Source organism: Quercus robur, chromosome 9, assembly GCF_932294415.1.
Source record: "Quercus robur chromosome 9, dhQueRobu3.1, whole genome shotgun sequence".
Taxonomy (NCBI): domain Eukaryota; kingdom Viridiplantae; phylum Streptophyta; class Magnoliopsida; order Fagales; family Fagaceae; genus Quercus; species Quercus robur.
In genome coordinates this window covers 27,707,703-27,730,135 of record NC_065542.1, presented here as the reverse complement: position 1 = coordinate 27,730,135, position 22,433 = coordinate 27,707,703, and positions in this window count along the sequence as shown.

The following is a 22,433-nucleotide window of genomic DNA, read 5'->3' as shown; positions in this document are numbered from 1 at the left end:
AACAATTTGCGGTGTGACAGCAATGCGCGAACCTCGAACGCGAGTGATAAAATGAGGTACTGAAAAATCAAATCCATGCATGTTAGAGTAAAACTCCTAGATCAGCACGGATGGACATGTGACCGAGACGTCACATAGTGACTCCTAACCCTGACTGTGAATGACAGTGGGTAGGTCAGTGTCGGTGAAGTCCGCCAGGATGACTTGGCGTTCAGAATGAATGCCTTGTCGAGAAAAGTTCTATGAAAAGGCCTTTCAGGCATCCTCATCACGGAACCGAATAGATGAAGGAGTAGGATCAAATGAAGTGGATGCCCTAGAACGAAGAGGGTTCCAGGACGGGAGTAGACTTGTGTTTGGGTGCCATAGACACAAACTAACACAAACAGAAGAGAGAAGGAGAGAGAGAGAGAGAGAGAGAGACAATCAGAAAATTCCCCAAAACAATTCAAATATATCAAGATATATTGAAGGGAAATAACGTATGTATGGGAATGCATGAACATATGACATGCAATCAATCCAATCCTATCAGCACACAATTAGTTGCACACATCTAAATGCATGATAATACTGTTATAATGCTCATGTGATGCAATGCATGAGGTTTAAAGATCATTTAAACAAAGACACATCCCAAAATTTCAACAAAAACTTAACAATTTTGAAAAACCCCAAAAAGTTTTCAAAAACCCCAAAACCTAGGTCTAAATGCATGAACTGCATGAATAATGAGAGAAAAGGAGACCATACCAAGTGATTTGAAGCAAGGAAAGGCTGTAAATCATGTGGGTTTGAAGGTTTTGAGAGAGAAGTGAGTGTTTGGAAGGTGAGGAGACGGTTTTGTCAAGAGAGAGAAAGAGTGATTGAGAAAAGTGAGAAGAAATCATGAACAACGCTTAAATAGGAACCTCATTAAGCTCGATCGTTCGGGATTTGTCGAGAAGGTGTTGAGGTTTAAACACGTGTCTAGCTATCGAGCCATCCATCGAGGTTCTGTCGAGGAACAATTCAATAGAAAAGTTTATAAAGAAGCTCAATTGATCCACCTAGCTGTTGAGAGGTGTCGAGATTACGATAAAAAACAGTTGAAGATCTCGATAGATAAGCCAGGTGTCGAGAGGTGTCGAGGAGGTGTCAAGATTGCTTAAAAACAGTTTTTCAAGAAGGGAAAAACACAGATATGAATGTAATCAAACAAGCAACTCAACCAAGGATCCAAACAATATTTTAACCTCTCAAAAAAATCTCTCAACAAGAAAAATGTCAAGCACTTTGATCCTAAAACATACACACACACACACACACACACACTAAACAAGTCTAAACAATTTTATATTCCAAAAACAAGTTAAGACAGTTTAGCGAGCATAAATTAACACATATAAACCTTGTGATGGCCAAATCACATTATACCTACCCATGTATCAAGAGTAGCAAAGAATATTGCGTGTTGTGTGTGAAAAATATCGCAAGATTGCATAAGTGTATACATGTTATGATGATTTGAGATATGAGAAAATCACTTTAACTCACACATAATCATAACTGTTTGATGGGGACTATCACTTTCGAGGTACATCTTATAACTCTCACATCTTATAACTCTCACATCTTCTAGAATACACGCTTGCAATTATATTTAAAGCATTTTATTCTTTTTGCTTTTTTTTTTCTTTGCATATTTTTCTTTTAAGAAAACCATGCATAGGCATGTAAGAGATAGAAAAGAAATACCCAATGATGTTAAGCTTTTGATATTGCACTTTTGCTATGCCGAAGCATACAAATGTCATTTTATGATTGGTGGGCAACAGTAGTGAAATGATTATTTATGCCTTTCTTTTAGAATTTTCTAGTCCTTCCCATCAAAAAGAGTGATACGAGTGTTAAGTACAAAAGATTACTTAATCTTACTCATCACAAACACGAGCCACAAAGCTCACTTGCTTAGTTGTGCATAGAGATGCTCATCTAAGCTACAAAGAATACAAAGTTTAGAAAACTTTGTTTCAATGGCCATCAAAGGTACCTAAGTACCAATGTATACATAACACACACTATTTTTGTGTTTTTTTGATTTTTCAAAATTTTTTTTTAATGAAAAACAAAATGAACAAAACAGAAAACAAGCAAAAACATGTTAAACAAATCAAAGCATAAAAACTAGACTGACTAAAAAAAAAAAAATAAAACAAAACACACAAGTAATGCAAACAAAAACAAGAAGAGAGAGAGAGAGAGAGAAACAGTGATGGAATCACTTGGAACCCTTTTCCTTCCACACCTTGGAAGAACCTTTCTGTCTAACAAACCTTTGATCCAGTGGTGAGGGGGAAGAAGTGAAACCGTTCAAGTTCGAAAGGAACATGAGGGCTTTAAGAAGATCTCCAAGAGGAGCAAAAGAGGACGGAAACTGATTTTGGTTTCCTGATACGATCATGCCGTTGCTCTGTTGAGTGGCTAACTACTTATAGGAATTAGGTCGAGTATGACCAGCTGCTCTACAGTGATGACATAGATGCGGCTTTTGTTTAGGCTTTTAAGAGTTAGCCTTCTTAGCCCTAGGGTTTTTAACTTCTTTCTTATCTTGCTTAGGGGGTTCTCCTAAGATAGATTTACCCTTGTCTATGTTCTCACTAGCTAAATCAGTTTTGACATTAGTGTTCTCAATTTCAACATTATTAGTAGGAGAAACAAAAACAGTAGAACTGGTAGAAGCAATACTAGGAGAAGAGAAATTATACCCTAAACCGGGTCGATTAGAAGCAGATTTCTAATGACTGAGCATCTCATCAAGCTTTGCACTTGAATTTCTCTCCAATTGAGCTCTGACTTGGAACAACTCCACTTTAAGCTTCTTGGTCTTCTTAGCCAAGAAATTATTCTTAAATCTTAGTGCTCCAATAGTCTGATTGGCTTCATCAAACTTTGTGGAAAGCTCTTCTCGCTCAAGCTCCACATTACTAAGCTTTTTGGAGGCCAACCTATACATCTTCTCATGCTTCTCTAAGACCTTGTATAACTTTGCATAGGTTGTGTGGATGTCATCTTGTTCATCCATATTCTCAAACTTGGACTCTATCAATTCCTCTTCTTCATCCACATCTTCAACAATCCCCTCAGTAGGATTAACAGTGGCAGTGAAGGCATTCAAGATTCCGTAATCCTCATTGTCGGAATCATCCTCAGGCTCAGTGTCGCTCAAAGTAGTAGCATGTGCCTTGCTCTTCCCAATGGTCTTGAGATATGTGGGGCACTCTTGTTTCATGTGACCGAAGTCTTGACACTCAAAGCACTTTGGTCTTGAAGGAACAGTGAACCGACCACCATCCCTAGCATCCTTCTTCCTTTTGTCTTGAATTGAGAAGAACTGGATTGCCTAAAGTCCTTATTGAATCCCTTTCCATTTGCATTCTTCATAAACTTCTTGAATTGCTTGGTGATGTAGGACTTCATCTTAGAATCTTCATTGTCTAAAGATTCATCAGTATCACTACTCTTGGCCTTCAATGCCATGCTCTTACCCTTACCCGACTTGCTAATTATTGTTAAACCTAACTCATAGGTCTGCAGATTACCAACTAGCTCTGTCAGAGGAATCTTGTCGATGTCCTTTGATTCCTTGATCGCGGTGATTCTGGCATGGAATCTCTCGGGTAGAGATTTGAGCACCTTTTTCATAATCTTGGGTTCAGGAATGGTTTCCTCAAGATTGAAGGCTGAGTTTACTACGTCCTTGAGCTTGGCATAGAACTCATTGAACGACTCATCCTCCTCCATATTGATTTCTTTAAAGCTTGTAGTGAGCCTCTGAAACTTTGAATCCTTGATAGCTTTGGTTCCCTCATAGGTTGTCTGGAGAATGGTCCATGCCTCCTTAGCAGTTTCAGTAGAGGATATCTTCTTGAACTCTTCATTAGTGACCACACAGAATAAAGCATTCAATGCCCTGCTGTTGAAGTTTGTCGTCTTGATCTTAGCATCATCCCAATCGGCCGGTACTTCCTTCGGCTTAGTCTAGCCTATCTCAACAGCTTGCCACACTTTCTCATCTAAAGACTGCAAGAAAGCTCTCATGCATACTTTTTAGTATGCATAGTTAGTGCCATCAAATAAAGGAGGTATAATTAAAAACTGTCCTCTTTCCATGACAAACAGGGGTCAATGGATCAACACAGCAAAGATTAAAACCTAATCAGAGTGTGCTTGCTTTGATACCACTTGATAGGCCAAAAATGTATTGATCCCTTGTGATTAATCAATTGATTAATTAGCCAAGTTTATTAATTAATCAAATTAACATGCAAAACGCATGGTAGCGCAAACAAATCACTAATTAAACTAAATGCACTAGAAATTAAATTGACACGGTGATTTGTTTACGAATGGGGAAAACCAATATGGCAAAAACCCCATCGAGTGATTTTAAGGTCACCACTCCCGAGAATCCACTATTATCAAAACAAGCGGTTACAAGTAAAGGAATCCTAGAACCTTATACCAACCTACAGTTGAACCCTTACCCTAATAACCAATTGGACTTGTTCTGTAGTGTCAATCTCTCCTTTTGATGCATGGCTCCCAGTATGTGACTAACTAATTGCGCGGATCCTAGTACGTGGCTTTCAATCACCAACTAAAGAAGGTTGTTGGTTGCAAAGTTCTTTAGTTCATCCAGATGATGAAGATCGAGAAGATGCTTGGTCACAAAACTCTACGATGTACAAACATAGCAACTTCTTCACAAGAGAGATGAACTAGGGCAAATTATGTCTCCGGTCACAATTTTCTTGAACAAACTTTGTTCAACACTTGTGCAACTTGTGTCACCTTTGACGACCCTTAAAATAATAATTTTATATGTCTTGAGTTGTGAGAAAAGAAAGCCCAAACATATAATCATGGATTGGAGTCAAAACAGAATTGAAACTCTGTTTTTCATAAACCTCGACAGATAGCTATCTGTCGAGCTTCTGTCAAGCCACGAGGCTGGAATAGCTCTTAAAGCTCGATAGATGCTAATTGTCGAGCTTTAATGAACAACACTTTCTTAGCGTAAATCTTGGATAGACTTGCATGGCTTTAACGCTTGACCTTGAAACAAGGTTTCTTGAAGTATTAAACACATCCTAGATCTACCCAAATACAAGTAAAGTGTGTTTTGTCAAAAGATTAGCCAATTACATAAATTAGTGACATATGTTCCTAACATGTGAAACACATATGTCCTAACATCGTGCATGTATTGCTTGCAGTACTTGTGAAAGTGTGGGAGTCTGTATAAAGTTGTTTCCAATCATTGAGATTTCTTAAAGATGTTTGTTACATGAGTTTTTAAAAAGTGGTTTTTCCTAAGTGTAGTTCCTCAAAGCCTGTACTAGATAAAACCATGTTTAGAACCAAAAAAAGAAGAGGAAAGATCCAGGGTTCGATTATGAGTAGGGAATGTGTAAAGAACTCCACGGGTTTGAAAATAAAACCAAATACAAAGATAAATGATAAATTGAGTATTAGCAATATTGAGACCTCTTGAAGGTTATACATGCCAAACACCAATGTAGAGAGTACTAGTAACCATGACATTTATTCAAGACCACCACCTCCACACCCCCTCCCCCCAAAAAAAAGGGAACTAGCAAACACTATTATATGCATTTGTTTGTCATTTCTTCACATATTTTTCCCACGCAAATGCTTTTCTGGCACTTCACAGATAGTTATAGTCATGAGCTTGTTGTGAAAGAAGGTGTAACATTAGAGATGAAGAAAATGCTATTTGCTTAGCAATGGTGACTGGCTGAAAATCAAACAAAAGTTCAAGGATAATTAGGGAGAGAAATTATTACATAATCTTACACTTAAATCTGCTTAGAGCCTTGTAGCTCAATTGGCACCTCCTGATGTTTTCAATGGAGACATCCAAGATTCAAATCCCTTTCCTGCATTGTATCAATCTCTAAAGTTGTAATTTCCAACTAGCCTTTGTTTGCTTTAATTCCGTGCCAAATTTGATTGTAATTTCTTCAATCATTTCCCTGTATTTATGTGGGTTTATTTGTAAGTGATGAGTGTGAGAGATTGGTGAAGAATCAAGCATTAAAGGATGGCACTTCACGACTAGCTCGCGAGAAAGTATCTCACGAAAAGGCCATGTGTGAAGCACATGACTAGAAGCTGAAGAATCATGCCAGCCTGTCATTTTGTGAGTACTTTGCGAGAAAGGTCATCCCACAAGGTACTTGCGAAACATTCTTTTTGGCAAAAAGATAAGTTCTTTACCAAATTCTTTACCCATACTATATATACCCCCATTACCAACGAATTGTAATGAGTGCTTTTCATATAGAAACCCCTAGCAAATTCATTTGAGAGTCAGAGATTGTTATACCCATAATCATCTACACATTTCCTCTACTTCTACCTCTCCATCTCTACATCGTTGAGAGGTTCTTAGCCCAAACACTTATCGCACCCAATCTGAGTGTTAAGTGAAGTTTTGGTGCTATTAGGAAGCATTGGAAGGAGCCATTTAGTGGCAGATGCAATCGGGCTGAATTGCGGGATCCAGAAAGCTAGTGAAGACAAGACACTGAGAAGTCCGTTGGTAGTAGGAGTGAAAACTCGGATTTGTGTGAAAACGCAAGAGCTTGTTTAGACCCCCAAATAAAAATTATGGCTAGATTGCTTTTACTCTTACTTAAACTAAGTGTGGAACAAGAGTATATAAAGCGCAATCACCGAATCTACTTTAGTGCATACACATGAACAATAAACAATAAAAGTAAAGCACAAGAGTAAGGGAAGAGAGATGCAAACACAAGATAACACCAAGATGTGTTATCGAAGAGGAAACCAAAGAACTTGGAAAAAAACCTCTCCGCAATCCTCTAAGTCGAAATCAATCCACTAGAGAATAAAGTCGGAGTACACAAATAACAAAAGACCCTCCAAGGCTAGTCTACCCAATGTACTTAAGCCCTCCAAGCTCTTGCTACCAACGGATTTCTTGGAGTCATGTCTTCTCTAACTTTCCGGATCACACAATATGCTTGATTGCATCCACCAAGCTTCATTGGCTTCTCTTGGCAAATCCCCAAAGCTTCCCAAGCTCTAAAACACTATCTACACTCTGAAAATGTGTGGGTTGTGTTTGGGTATAAATCTCCTCTCAAGATATGGCAATGGGAGAGGGAAGGAGAAGAGGCTACAATGATTTCTCACTAAGGATGAGTAGCTCTTGCTCTAAAAGATGGGTGTGTTGTGTTGTAGAAAACCTATCTAAGGTTTCTCTCTCTAAATGGCCTCTCATAATTTTGTGGGTAATGAGGGTATATATAGTATGGGTAAAGGATAAGAAAGTCACACTTAAAATCCTCCAGGTAGAGAGTTTCGCGGGTATCTCATGGGTTGGTCCTTCTTGTGAGACACTTGTGAAACTGACAGCCTGGCACGACTCTTCAGCTTCTAGCATGTGCTTCTCACGTGGCTTTTTCATGGGTAGGCTTTTCGTAAGACACTCGCAAAATACACTTGTTCATCCAATACATGCTTGATTCTTCACCAACTTAATACTAAACCCTGTACGTTTTTAGACCCCTTAAAACACAAGCAGATTAACCTAATTAATTAGCCAAGTGATTATTTAGTCAAATTATTCAGATCTAGGTTAACACAAAAATATCATATCATGTAAAGCAGCGGAAAATAAATAACACAAAGATATGATGACTTAGGAAAACCAAATCGGTAAAAAACCTAAGGAGGATTTAACCTAGCTATCTTTAAGGTAAAACAGATCCATTATGAAAGAATTGAACTTTACACAATAGCAACTTAGACCACAAACATCCTATTGCTACCTCAACTAGGAAACTTACTACCACGACCACATGACAGCTCCGAGTCCACAGACTACTTCTTTCTTGGATTCACAGCAACCATAAGTACTCCCACTTGTGTACCTTTAAGCTCTTTATGCAGCAACCGAACTGATCATCAAGCTCTTGATATAATCTTGATTCTTGATAACCCTAAGTATATGTGAAGGCAAACACCTCGAGATCTCACAAGAGATTCACATACACACCATAAACAACAACCTAAAAACGTGGTTAGGGTTTTCCCTTTAATACTTAAGGCAAAAAATAAAACCCTACACGTCAAACGGGCTTGGGATGAGTAGGAAAATTCTGCAAAAAAACAATCTACGTGAGCTTCGATCAATCGAGTCAAATTTTCGATCAATTGAGCCAGGCAGATTTACTCAATAAATCATACAGTACACTCGATTCCAACTTTACACATAAACATACTTTGAGCAAGTCTAAAACAAGACTAAACGTTTTGATCATGGTTTGCCAACATTACAAAATGAAATTCTAATACATTTAAACCTAAAGTCTTAGAACCTAACAAATCCAATACAATAAAATCCCACAAAATACAAGGAACAAAATTAATCTAATTAAAATACTTTTTATCATGGAATAAACCCAACATAAAACATAGTTATAAATCACAACTTTACAAGGAGCTTGGAGGGCTTAAGTACCTGGGGTAGACTGGGCTTGGAGGGTCTTTTGTTATTTGTGTACTCCAACTATATTCACAAGTGGATCGATTTTGACTTGGAGGGTCGTGGAGAGATTTTTCGCCGAGGTCTTCGGTTTCCTATTTGATAACACGTCTTGGTGTTATCTTGTATTCGTATCTCTCTTCCCTACTTTTTAAGCTTTACTTTTATTGTTCATTGTGGTTGGATATGGCTTAGAGTAGTGTTATCGGTTCATTGCGCATATTTACTCTTGTTCCGCACTTTATTAGTTAGGGTAAAAGCAATCTCGCCTTAATTTTTAATTTGGGGTCAGGACAAGCTCTAGTGTTCTCATATTAATTTGAGCTTTCTTAATCAAATTATAAAAAAACCATACACCTGAAATCCATTTGAGAAGAAGGCATGCCATTAACAACAATTTCATTTTTCATGTACATTTATTCCTGATACTCAATTATGCCCCATATGTAGGACATTTTCCAACTCGCTGGTACTAATCATGCATGCAAAATAATGTTCAAGGCTTAGGCTTGTAATTACAAGAAGAGAAGGCCCAGCAAGAGAAAAAAGAGCTTGTTAGATTAGTCAAGGAGACTGCCTGTGAACCACACAAGTTTCTAGACATAAAACTTGAAACCCTTGATGAGCAGGCAAGTCATCCTTGGCTACCAAACTAGATTCTTATCCTCATGTTAGATCTCTCTTCCCCTCAAATGATACTTCATAATCCTAATGGATGCTGCAATACTACATCTTAGAGTCTCTAGTTATAGGTAGTGCAAGAATCGAAGTTGGAGCACTACATAATTTTACATCCCTTTGACTAAATTGCCTAGTACTTATCTTGGTCTTTCATTTCTCCTTCCATTTGTCAATTGCATCAATTAGCTGACCATAATAGAATATATTCTATACAAAGAAGGAAAGATGAAGAAGGCTTCAATCTGAAACTTTGGTTAGGCAGCAACTTGCACAAAGTCAATCTGTTTGCACCTTTTGTACTTCAAAGGAAATATGGTTGTGACAGATAAAGATTTGCCTGCTTGGATTGGAATAATTAATATTGTGCTGCTCAACTACTCGTTATTATGGTGAAACAAATACACACACAAAAGAGATGGAATGAGGTTCTACTTATTTTGGTATAATTAATATTGTGTTGCACGCTATTATTGTGAAATTTAAAGCATTAATTTTAGGGGCAATATGGACTCAATAGTTAGCTTGTCTCAGCTAACCTTTAAGAAAAAAAGAAAGAGTTTTTAACAAAAATAAATGGTAAATGTTTTCATACCCCAAACTATGTTAATTCGGGTACAATGCCAGAAAACTTAAACCACACTTACATAGCCCTCATTCCAAAGACCAAATCATTGGAACAAGCAAAATATTTTAGACCAATAAGCCTTTGTAATGTCCTATACAAAATCATCTCCAAGACCATAGCCAACCGCCTAAAAAAACTCCTACCCAAACTGGTTTTTGAGTCACAAAGTGCCTTCATGTCCAATAGATTGATAATATCCTTGTTGCCTTTGAAACACTTCACCACATTAAAAATAAGTGGAAAGGAAAATTGGGTTTATGGCTCTTAAACTTGACATGAGCAAAGCATATGACCAAGTAGAATGGATCATTTTAGAAAAACTTATGGAGAAATTGGGTTTTGATAGCAGGTGGATTTCTCTCATAAGCTCATGTATGCGTACAGTTTCATTCTCAGTATTGATTAATGGTGAACCCCATGGTCACTTTACCCCCAATAGAGGACTCCACCAAGGGGACCCCCTCTCCCCTTATTTGTTTCTCTTATGTGCAAAAGGTTTACACTCTCTTATCCAGCAAACTGAATGTTCTGGTTCACTTCGGGGTGTGTCTCTTTGTAGGGCAGGTCCAAAGGTGTCTCATCTCTTTTTTACTGACGATAGCTTGCTATTTTGTAGAGCTAACTAGCAAGATAGCAACACCATTCTGGAGATACCACATCAATATGAGAGAGCATTGGGCCAACAAATAAATAGAGAAAAAACCCAACTATTTTTTAGCACCAACACAAATCAAGCCATGCAAGAGCACATCAAATCCAAGATAGGAGTATCGGCCACCCATCATATTGAGTCATACCTTGGCTTACCAACTTTTGTTGGAAGAGGAAAAAAAAGAGCTTCAGTTACTTAAGAAAATGGATTTGGCACAAGATTCAAGGATGGAAGGAAAAATTGCTATCACAAGGGGTTAGGGATGTTTTGATAAAGGCAGTTCTCCAAGCCATGCCAACCTACACCATGGGTTGTTTTTTGTTGCCCAAGTCTTTGTGCAAGGATATTGAATCTCTAATCCGCAAATTTTGGTGGGGGTACAAGGGGGAAACAAGGAAAATTCATTGGCTTGGATGGGACAAACTTTGCCTCCCAAAATGCGAAGGAGGATTGAGATTCAAAGATGTGGAGAATTTTAGTCTAGCATTGTTGGGAAAACAGGTATGAAGGCTCCTTCACAACACCGATTCACTCTTTTACAAAGTGTTTAAGCCAAGATTCTTCCCCAATTGCTCAATCATGGATGAGGAAGTGAAGCTAAATGGGTCCTATGCTTGGCAAAGTATCATGAAAGCCAGGCGGGTTGTGAGTTTGGGTGCTAGGTGGAGAATTGGCAATGGAAGAAAGGTAATCATTCGGAAGGATAAATGGCTCCCAAATCAACATTCAAGCTGCATCATTTCTCCACAAAAAAACTTCCCAAGCAACACTCGTGTTTGTGCTCTCATTAATGAAAACAATTCATGTTGGTTGGAAGATCGGGTTTGAGATGAGTTCCTCCCTCATGAAGCAACTACCATCCTTAGTCTGCCTCTAAGCCACCTTTGTGCTGAAGATAAACTGATTTGGGCTGCCACAAAAAATGGCATTTACTCAACAAAATTAGCATATTAGCTCCTCAATGACACGGCAAAGTTAGCTGCAACAGGTCCTTCAAACAGGAATGCTTACAAAATTTTTTGGCAAAACTGAATGTTCCAAGCAAGGTTCAGCACTTCATTTGGAGGGCTTGCAATGATTCCCTTCCCACCAAACTGAATTTAAGCAAGCAAATCCCAATTCCAAATACAATTTGTGAGAGGTGTGGCAGTGAGATTGAAGATACAGTGCATGCGCTATGGGGTTGCCAAATGCTAAAGGAATTATGGTGGGAAGTGGAGCCGTGTAGGAGTTTCTTGTCCGAAAGATTTGTAAATTTTAGGGACCTGTAGAGAGAGTAATGCTGCTAAACAGCCACAACCTTGCTGAAAAAGTGGCTTTCATTGCATGAAGCTATTGGTTTAACCGCAATGCCTCGAGAGTGGGTAGCCTAACGTTGCCAATAACTCAGATTCATCTGGATGCTTTGGAGTGACTCCAAGAATTCTAGGCGGCCATCGATCTTCCACTGCACATCCCTATTGAATCACACCCAGCTCATTGGCTTCCACCACTGCCTCAGCAGTTCAAAGCAAATTGTGATGGAGCTTTGTTTCATGACATTAATTGTGCTGGCCTGGGAGTGGTTATCTGAAACCATGAAGGCATGGTTATGGTAGCTCTTGCTAAACAGGTCCCTCTGCCTCCATCAGTGGAGGATGTGGAAGCAATGGCGTGGAGAAGAGTAGTCACACTGGCTGGTGAGCTCGGACTGCAAGATGTAGTGTTTGAGGGTGATTGCAAGGTGGTGTTCAAGCACCTCACTACTGTCGACTTAAGCTGGGCTTCTTTTGGTCACATAACTGATGAGGTTTGCACTCTAGCTTCGAATATGCGAGCTGCCTCTTTTTCCCATATAAAACGTAGTAGTAATGTTGTAGTTGACAAGCTTGCCCAATTAGCTAAGTTCTCGTCTGATCCTTAGATTTGGATTGAAGACATCCATTGTAATGCAAAAAATCTTGTAATAATTGATAGAAGTTTTTTGTCCATTTAATATCAAGCACTGACTGGTTTCTCCAAAAAAAAAAAAGATTTTCTTTCTCTCTCTATAGAGAATATTGAGATTTTTCTGTGGAAGTTTTGTCATAATTATAAAGTCTGCATACATGAATAGAATAGACCAAATTCTATATGACATATATAGTCACTACAAGAAATTTGGGTTTAGGCGACGTTTGTAAAATGTCACTAAAAAGCCAAAAAACGTCACTATAGACACAAATGGTCTACAACGACTTTTTTTTTTGTGACGCTCGAAAACGTCGCAATAGAGCGGTCATTATAGGTCTATTGCGACGTTTCGAAAAACGTCACTGTATGTTACTCTTTAGTGGCGTTCAGAAACTTTTGTTGACGTTTTATAAAACATCACTAAATAATATAACATTTTTGTGCATGATGTAGGAAAATACATTTAGTGACATTTATAAAACGCGGTAAATAATCACACCAATAGCGACGTTTCAAAAACGTCGCAAAAGCATTTGTCCTTTTGCTTTTTAGTGACGTTTTTAAAATGTTGCAAAACCTACTCATTATTTTTCTTTTAAAATATTAAAAATGCTATATAAACCTACTGAAAATTCAACAATAACTAACATATGCTTGCAATAAGCTTGTAATAGATCAAATAGACCTATCATCATTATTCCACAATATCAAATGTCCAATGTTAATGAGTCATGGTGCATGAAAATTTAGTAACAATATATATATATATATATACACATATAAAGAGCATTTAGTTGAGATTATTCACACATTAGTGGGTAGTGAGCTTTAAAAAAAAATTAATTTCAAGCTAGCTAAACCACAAAACTAATAACAAAAAAATTCAAAATCTACACACTACAGAAAAATTGTTGGAAAAAAAAAAAGATTTACAAACTTGTACATAAACTTACAATGATTTAGCCTTTGATGCTCAGGTCTTTTTGCTCAAAAATCCAAATTTGAATACCGAACTCCAACCAAAACATGCAAACAAAACAAATTAGCACAAAAGTTCCATGACCTATTAAAGAAAAACTAAATCAAAGCAAATTCATAAGCCAAAATACAAAGACTCCATGACCCATTAAAGAAAAACCAAATCAAAGCAAACCCATAAGCCAAAACACAAAGACTTACACTTTAAAGAAACTTGAACACCAAAAAAGAGGGAAAAAAGAATGGTGGTGGCAATGGGTGGTGGCTAGAGAGGGAAGAGCTCGTACATCAATGGGTTGGTGGTGGCAAGGGCGGCGGCTGCAGTGGTTGGCAGTGGCTAAGTGTAAAGAAGTGATAAGGGTGGGGGGTGGGGGGGGGGGGGGGGGAGAATATGGAAGTGGGACGGGAAGTTTGTTTGAGAGAAAAAAAGAATGATAAGAAAGAAAAAGGAATGAAAAAACGTGTAAGGAAAGGAGACCAAAAAAAAAAAAAAGGACAAAACGGTGGGAACTTTCCCACTCAACGAAATTTTGAATGGGAAACATATAGCGACGTTTTGTTTATCCAAAACAAAGAGAAAAAACGGTGGGAACTTTCCCACTCAGCGAAATTTTGAATGGGAAACATATAGCGACGTTTTGTTTATCCAAAACAAAGAGAAAAAACGGTGGGAACTTTCCCACTTAGCGAAATTTTGAATGGGAGAAGGACAAAAAATTTTTGGGAAACATATAGCGACATTTTCAAAACGTCGCTATATGTTTATCCAAAATGTCGCTATTTGTTTCCCCAAAATTTTTTGGACTATATGCTGGGTGTTGTTTAAAAACTATAGCGACGTTTTTGGAAAACGTCGCTATAACAAAAAATACACCACTAAAATTGTAATTTTTGCGGTGTTTTAAGAAACGCTACTATTGTTTTGGGTTACGACGACGATTTTAGAAAAGCGTCGTGAAAGGATCACTCTTTAGCGGTGTTTTTTAAAAATGTCACAATATACTACTTATAGTGGCGAATTTAAAAACGTTGCTAAAAAAACCGCTGCCTAAATCCAGATTTCTTGTAGTGAGTTGAGCTCAACATACTCAAATAAAGTAATTAAAGAAGTTCTTCATTAAAGAGATTCTTGTTGATGCTTAGAACACTTTATACACTTTCTAGTGAAGGGATTGAGAGCCCTTTATATAAAAGTTAAGAGATTAAATTCAATAGACATGATATAAAAGACCCTATTTACATCATCCAATAGTATTGTCATGACAGATTTTTGTAAATAATAGAATAAAGGTTAATACACACAATCACACTTTCATTATGACTCTATCACTAATTATACTTTGATAATTAAAACCCATAAAATCAGAAAATTAAAACCTAAAGTTGGCGTAAAATATAGAACCCAAACATTCAGGTGATGTCGCTAGAGATTTCAGATGTCATTGGAGTCTGGAAGCCGGAAGGTCATCGGAGTCAGACAGAAGCAGCTAGAATCACTGTCTACGTGATTCCTTGTGACTTGGTAGCATTAACTTTTAGGAGTTTTCCCAGGCATATTTGATAATTCATGGGGTATTGCTAAACATGACGATTTGTTTCGGAATCTTTTCTGTGTGCTTTTGCATTTGTTTGCTTAATTTGCTTCTTTTTTTTTCCTTATCATACTATGGGTGTTGAAATTTCTTAGAATATCAGTGGGTTTATTGAATTTAAGGCATATGTCCCATGACATTATGCATGCAATTAACAAGAGTAATACATGAGACTTGATATCAACAGTTTTAATTCAGAGGAAAAAGGAAAAATAGTTTTAGTTTAAAAGTATTTTGAAAAAAAAAAAAAAAAAAAATCTTGACCACCTGATGTTGAGATAGACTTGAAATCTCAATAGTGCCCATTGTAGTCATTTTAGGAGGATTCTGACTATCATCGGGATCTCATCATATTCCATGATGAATGATGCAATTCGTCTATTGAAGGGTTTAAACTAGGGGATCACACGAAGGAAAACATCTGTTATGATCTCATTTGCCTATGAGGCTTTGATGTTGAAAACTTGATAACCAATATCTGAGTTTAAAAAAGTTGGTTTTTGAAAGTTTAAGACTTTTCAGTGAAAAATTATAAAACCGAAATGAAAATTTATGATTTTTTAGTGAAAAATTATAAAACCGAAATGAAAATTTATGATTTTTTAGTGAAAAATCAGAAAATCAGGATTTTAGTAGAATAAAACAAAAGGTTTCTAACCAATTCTTTAATCTAAAATTAAATATGTCAAATTCAGCATATAAGAAGAGATAATTGAGATAGGTAAATTTGTATGAAATGAAACTTAATTGCCACAACTCTTTTAGAAAGTTACTAATTCTGATAGGTCAAGAATGTATTGACCCATTATGATAAATTAACCAATTAATTAACCAATTCTTTCATTTGAAATAATACGTATCCCAATTTAGTTTGCGAGAAGTGGAATAAGAGATTGATAAAATATACGTGCCATGAACATAAGCGAAGATGAGGATTCTCTCCAACACAATTAAACCATCACATAGCCAGAAAATGTTTGCAGTACAATATCATTGTATTTATACTACAATGAATGAAATTGGACATTCAAAATAGGTCCACTTGTTTTTGTGATAAGAACGTATGTTGTGGATACTCTAGCATCCCTCATGGCATGAACAAGGAAAATGAACACCCAAGTCACATTCATATCAACTTGTCCCATTATGTTCATGGAGTAATAAATGGAGTATTATTACTTAGTATAGCATTCCCCCCTTTCCTTGGAGTTGTTCATGAATTGATAGTGAATTTTTTTCCCTTCTAATTCCACTCTGTTTGTTTAGATGGAAAACTTTGCGTAAAAATAGTTTTTCTTATTTTTCAGTGTTTGGTAGCACCAGAAACAATGAGTCAAAGGAAAACAATCTTTGGTCAATAGAAAAAATATGGCTTATTTTTATAGATTGTTTTCCACTAAATTTTTTTGGAAAACAACTCTATTTCACACCAAACTAAATAAGGGAAGTTAGGAGATTGTTTTTAACTCATTTAAAGTTGTTACTAAACATTAAAAAATGAAACAGTTTTATAAAAAATACTTTTTGTAAAATGACTTGTTTTCTAGAAAACATTATTGCTGAAACAAATAAATATTTAATACCACCAAGCTAGATCTTCAACAACAGGACTCCAAAATAAGCCCAACAATATTCCAAGCAAAAGTCTTACGGTTGAATAAGTGATATGAGGTTCAATCTCTGCATGCAACAAAAATCATTTGGTGTCTTGTCTATTGATAAAAAGTAATCTTCAGGGTTGAATACCATAATTAATTGAAACTCTATAAAAAGAAGAAGAAGATATGCCAAGGAATTTCAACACCCACAAAATCATATGCTAAGGGACAAAGTAGATTGAGAAAACAAGAACAACTGTATATGGAGAGAAAAAGAGAAACGTAAATCCCTGTGTTTGGAATCAATTCCCTGAATTATCAAATAGGCCTCGGTGAACTATTGGAAATTAATACTATGCACTCACAAGGAATCACGTAGAGGTGGCTTCGCCGATTCTAACAGCTTCTCCCTGACTATGACAACATCTCAAATCTCTGGCGATGTCGGCTCAATGTTTGGGTTTTAATTTTCTGGATTATATTAGGTAATAGAGTTTTAACAAGAGCGTGATCATCTATTCTAGTCCTTATTCTATTTAAAAAAAAAAAAAAATGGTGTGACAGAATATTATTGGAAACTAGAAATAGTGGCTTTTACACCAAGTTTTTATTGAATTTAATATTAAATTATAACCCTTATTTTGATGGCATGTTGCATATTGGTCCAGTTATTAATATTGAAGTGTTTCATGCCTTTGGGATTGATGCAGAGAGCAAGTATTCTAGATAGAATAGGGTTGGTATCTATTATTAGAGTTTCATTTTTGTTTTTTATTGTATCTGTTTAAGCGCTTTATTTAATGGTTTGTGATTAATCACTAATCTAGGAGTTTCATTTTCCGATTCGGCATTTCTCTGAATATAAAAAGTTAGTTGGGTTTAGCTTACCTCCAGTACTTTTTTTACTGGACATCTTCTGTTATTTTAGGAGTTCAAATCTTCTGTCCCACTTTTTCTGCTCTACTCTATAATCCACCAATAAAAACTTGCCACATGTTCACTTAATTAATTAAATACTACTATTAATTAATAATGGTAGTATTAATAAGTCAATAATGATAGTATTTAATTAATTAGGTGAACACGTGGCAAATTTTTATTTGTGGAGTAAAGAGTGAAGCAGGAAAAGTGGGGCAGAAGATTTGGATTCTTATTTTAAATATACAATGGCAAGTAGTAATAGATTTTAATCTTCACTTTTCATTTAATTAGTGGGTGATATGACAATTTCTCATTGAAAATAAAAGGAGATTTCAGTTAAAAAAGTACTAAAAGTAAGCCAAATCTAAGTTAGTCAACTCCATGGAGATTTACTTTTTCTTATAATTCAATTTGACCAAAAATTCTTGACTGTCCTATTTCAGTATTCCATTTATTCTTGATTCGTTAAAATTTGTCTTACTTTAGTGGGTATATTTCTTTCATCAAAATCTTTTCCACCCTTCAACAATACATTTTTTACAATACCAATAAGCAATATTTGGTCGGTTTGAAAATACTTCAATTTCAATATATATATATATATATATATATATATATTATATTCTCAACAAAAAATATTTTTTAAATTAATTGTAAGCAGCCAAGTTTTTATAAATCCTTGAACTGCATGTTAAATGTATAATGCAGGGGGGAATTTCCTCCAGTTATATTGCGAAGTCCATTTGAATTTGATTGTTTGCTTCAATTGCTACGGCAACAGCTACTAGATTACAATTTTTAGACACTCTACTAGATTACATAGCCATGCGCTTAAACCTATTTGGACGAGAAGGGAAGTCATAACAAAAATTCACTATCATGTACCTATCTTTATTCCTGATCTTAAACTTATGCCCCATATGTATGGATATTTTCCAACATTTCGGTACGAATCCTGCATGCAAAGTAATGTTGAAGGCTTAGGCTTGTAATTACAAGAAGAGAAGTTCCAGCACGAGAAAAAAGAGCCTATCAGATTAGCCAAGGAGACTGCCTACGAACCACACAAGAGTTTCTAGACTTGATACTTGAAACCCTTTGGAGGATCAGGCAAGTCATCCTTGGCTACCAAACTAGACTCTTATCCTCATGTTAGATCTCTCTTCCTCTCAAATAACACTTCATAATCCCAATGGATGCTGCAAATACATCTTAGAGTCTCTATTTATAGAAAATGAAAGAATCGAAGTTGTACTGCTATGTAATTTTACATCCCTCTGACTAAATTGCCTAGTGACAACCATATTTCCTTTTAAGTATAAAAGGTGCAAGCAAATTGACTTTGTGCAAGTTGCCTAACCAAAGTGCCAGGTTGAAGCCTTATTCAGCTTTCGGTCTTTGTATAGAGAATATTCCATTATGGTCAGCTAATTGAGGCAGTTGACAAATGGAAGCTGAAATGCAAGACAAAAATAAGGAATGGGCGATTTAGCATGAGGGATGTAAAATTATGTAGTGGTCCAACTTCGATTCTTTCATTTCCTACAAATAAAGACTCTAAGATGTATTTGCATCAACCATTGGATTTATGAAATATTATTTTGAGGAAGAGAGATCTAACATTAGGATAAGAGTCTTGTTTAGTAGCCAAGGATGTCTTGCCTGCTCCCCAAAGGGGTTTCACATTCAAGTATTGAGACTAGAAACTCGTGTGGTTCGTAGGCAGTCTCTTTGGCTAATCTGATAGGCTCTTCTTTCTCATGCTGGGCCTTCTCTTCTTCTAATTGCAAGCCTTCATCATTATTTTGCATGCATGATTCGTACCAGAATGTTGGAAAATATCTTACATATGGGGCGTGAGTTTAAGATTAGGTATAAAGGTACATGAAAGTGAAATTCTTGTTAATGACTTGCATTTCTCCTCCAAATGGGTTTAATTGCATCTTAGAGTCTCTTAATGTGACATGATTGGTTAGAGCCTGTTTGGGTAAGCAATTTCCACAACTCAATTCTCAGTTTCCATAACTCATAATTCAAAAATGGTGGGACCTATAGCAAAAAGGTTGTTTGGCCAAACGATAACTCTGTTTCTATCACTCAATTTTCTGATTTTTGAGTTATGAGTTATGGAAACTGAAAATAACAAAAGGCTATTTTCAGTTTCCATAACTCATAACTCAATGGCATTTCCATAAATAAACACACATGAGGGACCCACAGCCACAACTTTTGACCACCTTTTTTTTTTTTTTTTTTTTTTTTTTTTTTTTTTCTCTGGGTTGGCGTTGGCTGTTCGTACCTCTTTTTTTTTTTTTTTTTTTACTGGTTCGTCTGTTCTGTTCTATTCTTTTTTTTTTTTTTCTTTAGTACCTAGACTCACCAAACTTAGTGAAAAAAAAAAAAAAAAAACCCAAACCGAACAGCCAACCCAGGAGGGAAAAAAAAAAAAGAAGAAGCTGCTAGTGAAAAAAAAAAAAAAAAAGCTGCATTGTGATAGGCGTGGGCCCTCCAAATAGTGTGAAAAATAGTGAGTGATGGAAACTGAGTGATGAAGGCAAACGGATGTGAAAAATTGAGTGATGAGTGATGAGTGATGGAAATTGAGTGACGAAAAATGCTTACCCAAACAGGCCCTTAGTTTCACATCAACATAGTAAACAAATTCCTAAGTAGTATTTTTTAGTGATAAGTAGTTAGTTAGCATTTCGGTCCATTTTGGTCCACTGGGTCCAGTTTGGTCCCCTTCTGTCCAATACAGTCCCCTTCCGTCCACATCGGTCTACATTGGTCTATTTAGTCCACTTTGGTCCATTCGGTCCATTTTAGAATGTTTGGGCCTTAAATTGATTCTTTTTGTTGGTTGTCTTTTCAGTTTTGTGCTCAAAAATTCATTTTTTTTTAATCTTAATTTTTGGATTCAAAAGTATGAAAATTTATTCTATTTGGACCAAACTCTTTAGTTCTTGGCTAAGAAATACAAACAAATAGACATTAGAAATTAGAGATATGAGCCCTAAAAAAACAATATAAATGATAAATATTCCTAAAAAATAAATAAAAATAAAAATTCAAGTTTCAAGATTATAAGCATTATACTTATATTTTGAAAGAAAAAAAAAACTATAATTCTAAACTTATATATAATAATAAGTTAAACTTAATGTTACGTGTGTTCCATAGAATGAGGGTGTACATTTGTTTTTATAATATTCTTAGATATGTTCAAACTAGTCATTTGTCGATCAACTGATTATGACATATTTTTAAAAAGTCATTTCAATAACATCTTCTTGATTTATATAAAACAAAATTTTAATTATGTAAGTTAAATATTTTTATTAAATTATGTTTATAATTATGCCAGAGATTTGAGATGCCATTGGACTATTGGAGTCTAGAAGGTCACTGGAGTCAGACAGAAATAGCCAGAGTCACTATAAGCGAATATGAGCATTTTGTCCAACACAATTAAACCATTCTATATCCAGAAAATGCTTGCAGTTAATGTCATTGTAGTTACACGAGAATGAATTGAATCAGAAATTCGAAATTATTATTGCTATTCTGTTTTTTTAAGAAGAAAGATAGAATTTCTATTCTAAGATATAGAGAATTGCAACATGCGCTGGAAGCCCATCCTTAAGCATGGCAAAAATGAGAAGAAAAAAAAACCTTTACCATATTCTTGAAAAAAAAAAAAAGTTTCAAATAAGAATGCATGATGTGGGCCTAAAAGCACAATGTCAGGAACAAAATCTTTGTTTAGTGGGAAAGCACTGACTCTATATTCTTGACGTTGCTAGAAGAATCATGAGCCCACAAAGTGAGGGGCAGGAATTCTGGAAATGAATGAACTAAGATGTTGAATATTTATCCTAAAGGGATTTTATTAATAGGCAGCCTTTACCATAAGGATGAAACTTTTGTTTCATGATTCCTTCTTAAGAAGTCAAAGTTACTTATAACTACTATCGCTTATTAAAAAATAATCCTTATCCAAGGTCACAATTTTGTTTTCATTATCATTGATGGGAATGACGATTCTACATCCCACGGACGAAGATAACATTAATGACGAAGGAAGCATCCTTGACGAAGTCATCAGGAACAACGAAGAAAGCTATCATCACTGACGAAGGCAGGGAGTCATTCAATGCAGTCAATCAATGACCTGAGCAGTTACGAAATCAACCAAGCAGACCGTTGGGAGCCTCTTAAAAGTCTCATTACTGGACCAGGGGCGTTACTTGAGAAAGCATTAACAACCCCAACGGCTAGCCCCTAAGGCCGCAGGTATAAAGCTCTCACACAGTCAACAGAAGGTACGATATACACTGACACTTTGAGAGTACATTCTGATTCTTTAATTTGTTTGATCATTATCCTAACTTTGGCATCGGAGACGTTGTGGCAGGCACCACACCGGTGACCCTCATCGAACAAACCTTCGCACACCACAAGGGATTCCATCTGCCCACTCTTACTGACGAGTTTGTGTTCCATCAGTTTGGCACCGTCTGTGGGAAATGAGTTTTCAGATTCATATTCGAAAACGTAGTTTCCATTCATTCTCTATATCCAGATGGAATCCAACCCAGATTCAGCAGCCTTGCCCCAGCAAGTTCAAGCCCTTGCAGCCACCATTGAAGAACTTACCAAACAAAACCAGGAGATGAAGCTACGACTCTAGCAGGTTCAGCAGGCCTAGCAGGATGAAAGCCGGTCCAAGGGTAACCTGGAGGGAGAAGGGGATAGCCATAGGAGAGGTACCCCCCAAAGGCCAGCTACCCCGGACGAACAGAATTCAGATCTTCTTCGAGAAATGAGGAAAGAGATGGACGAACTAAGGAGCGCCATCAAAGAAAAAGCGGACCGG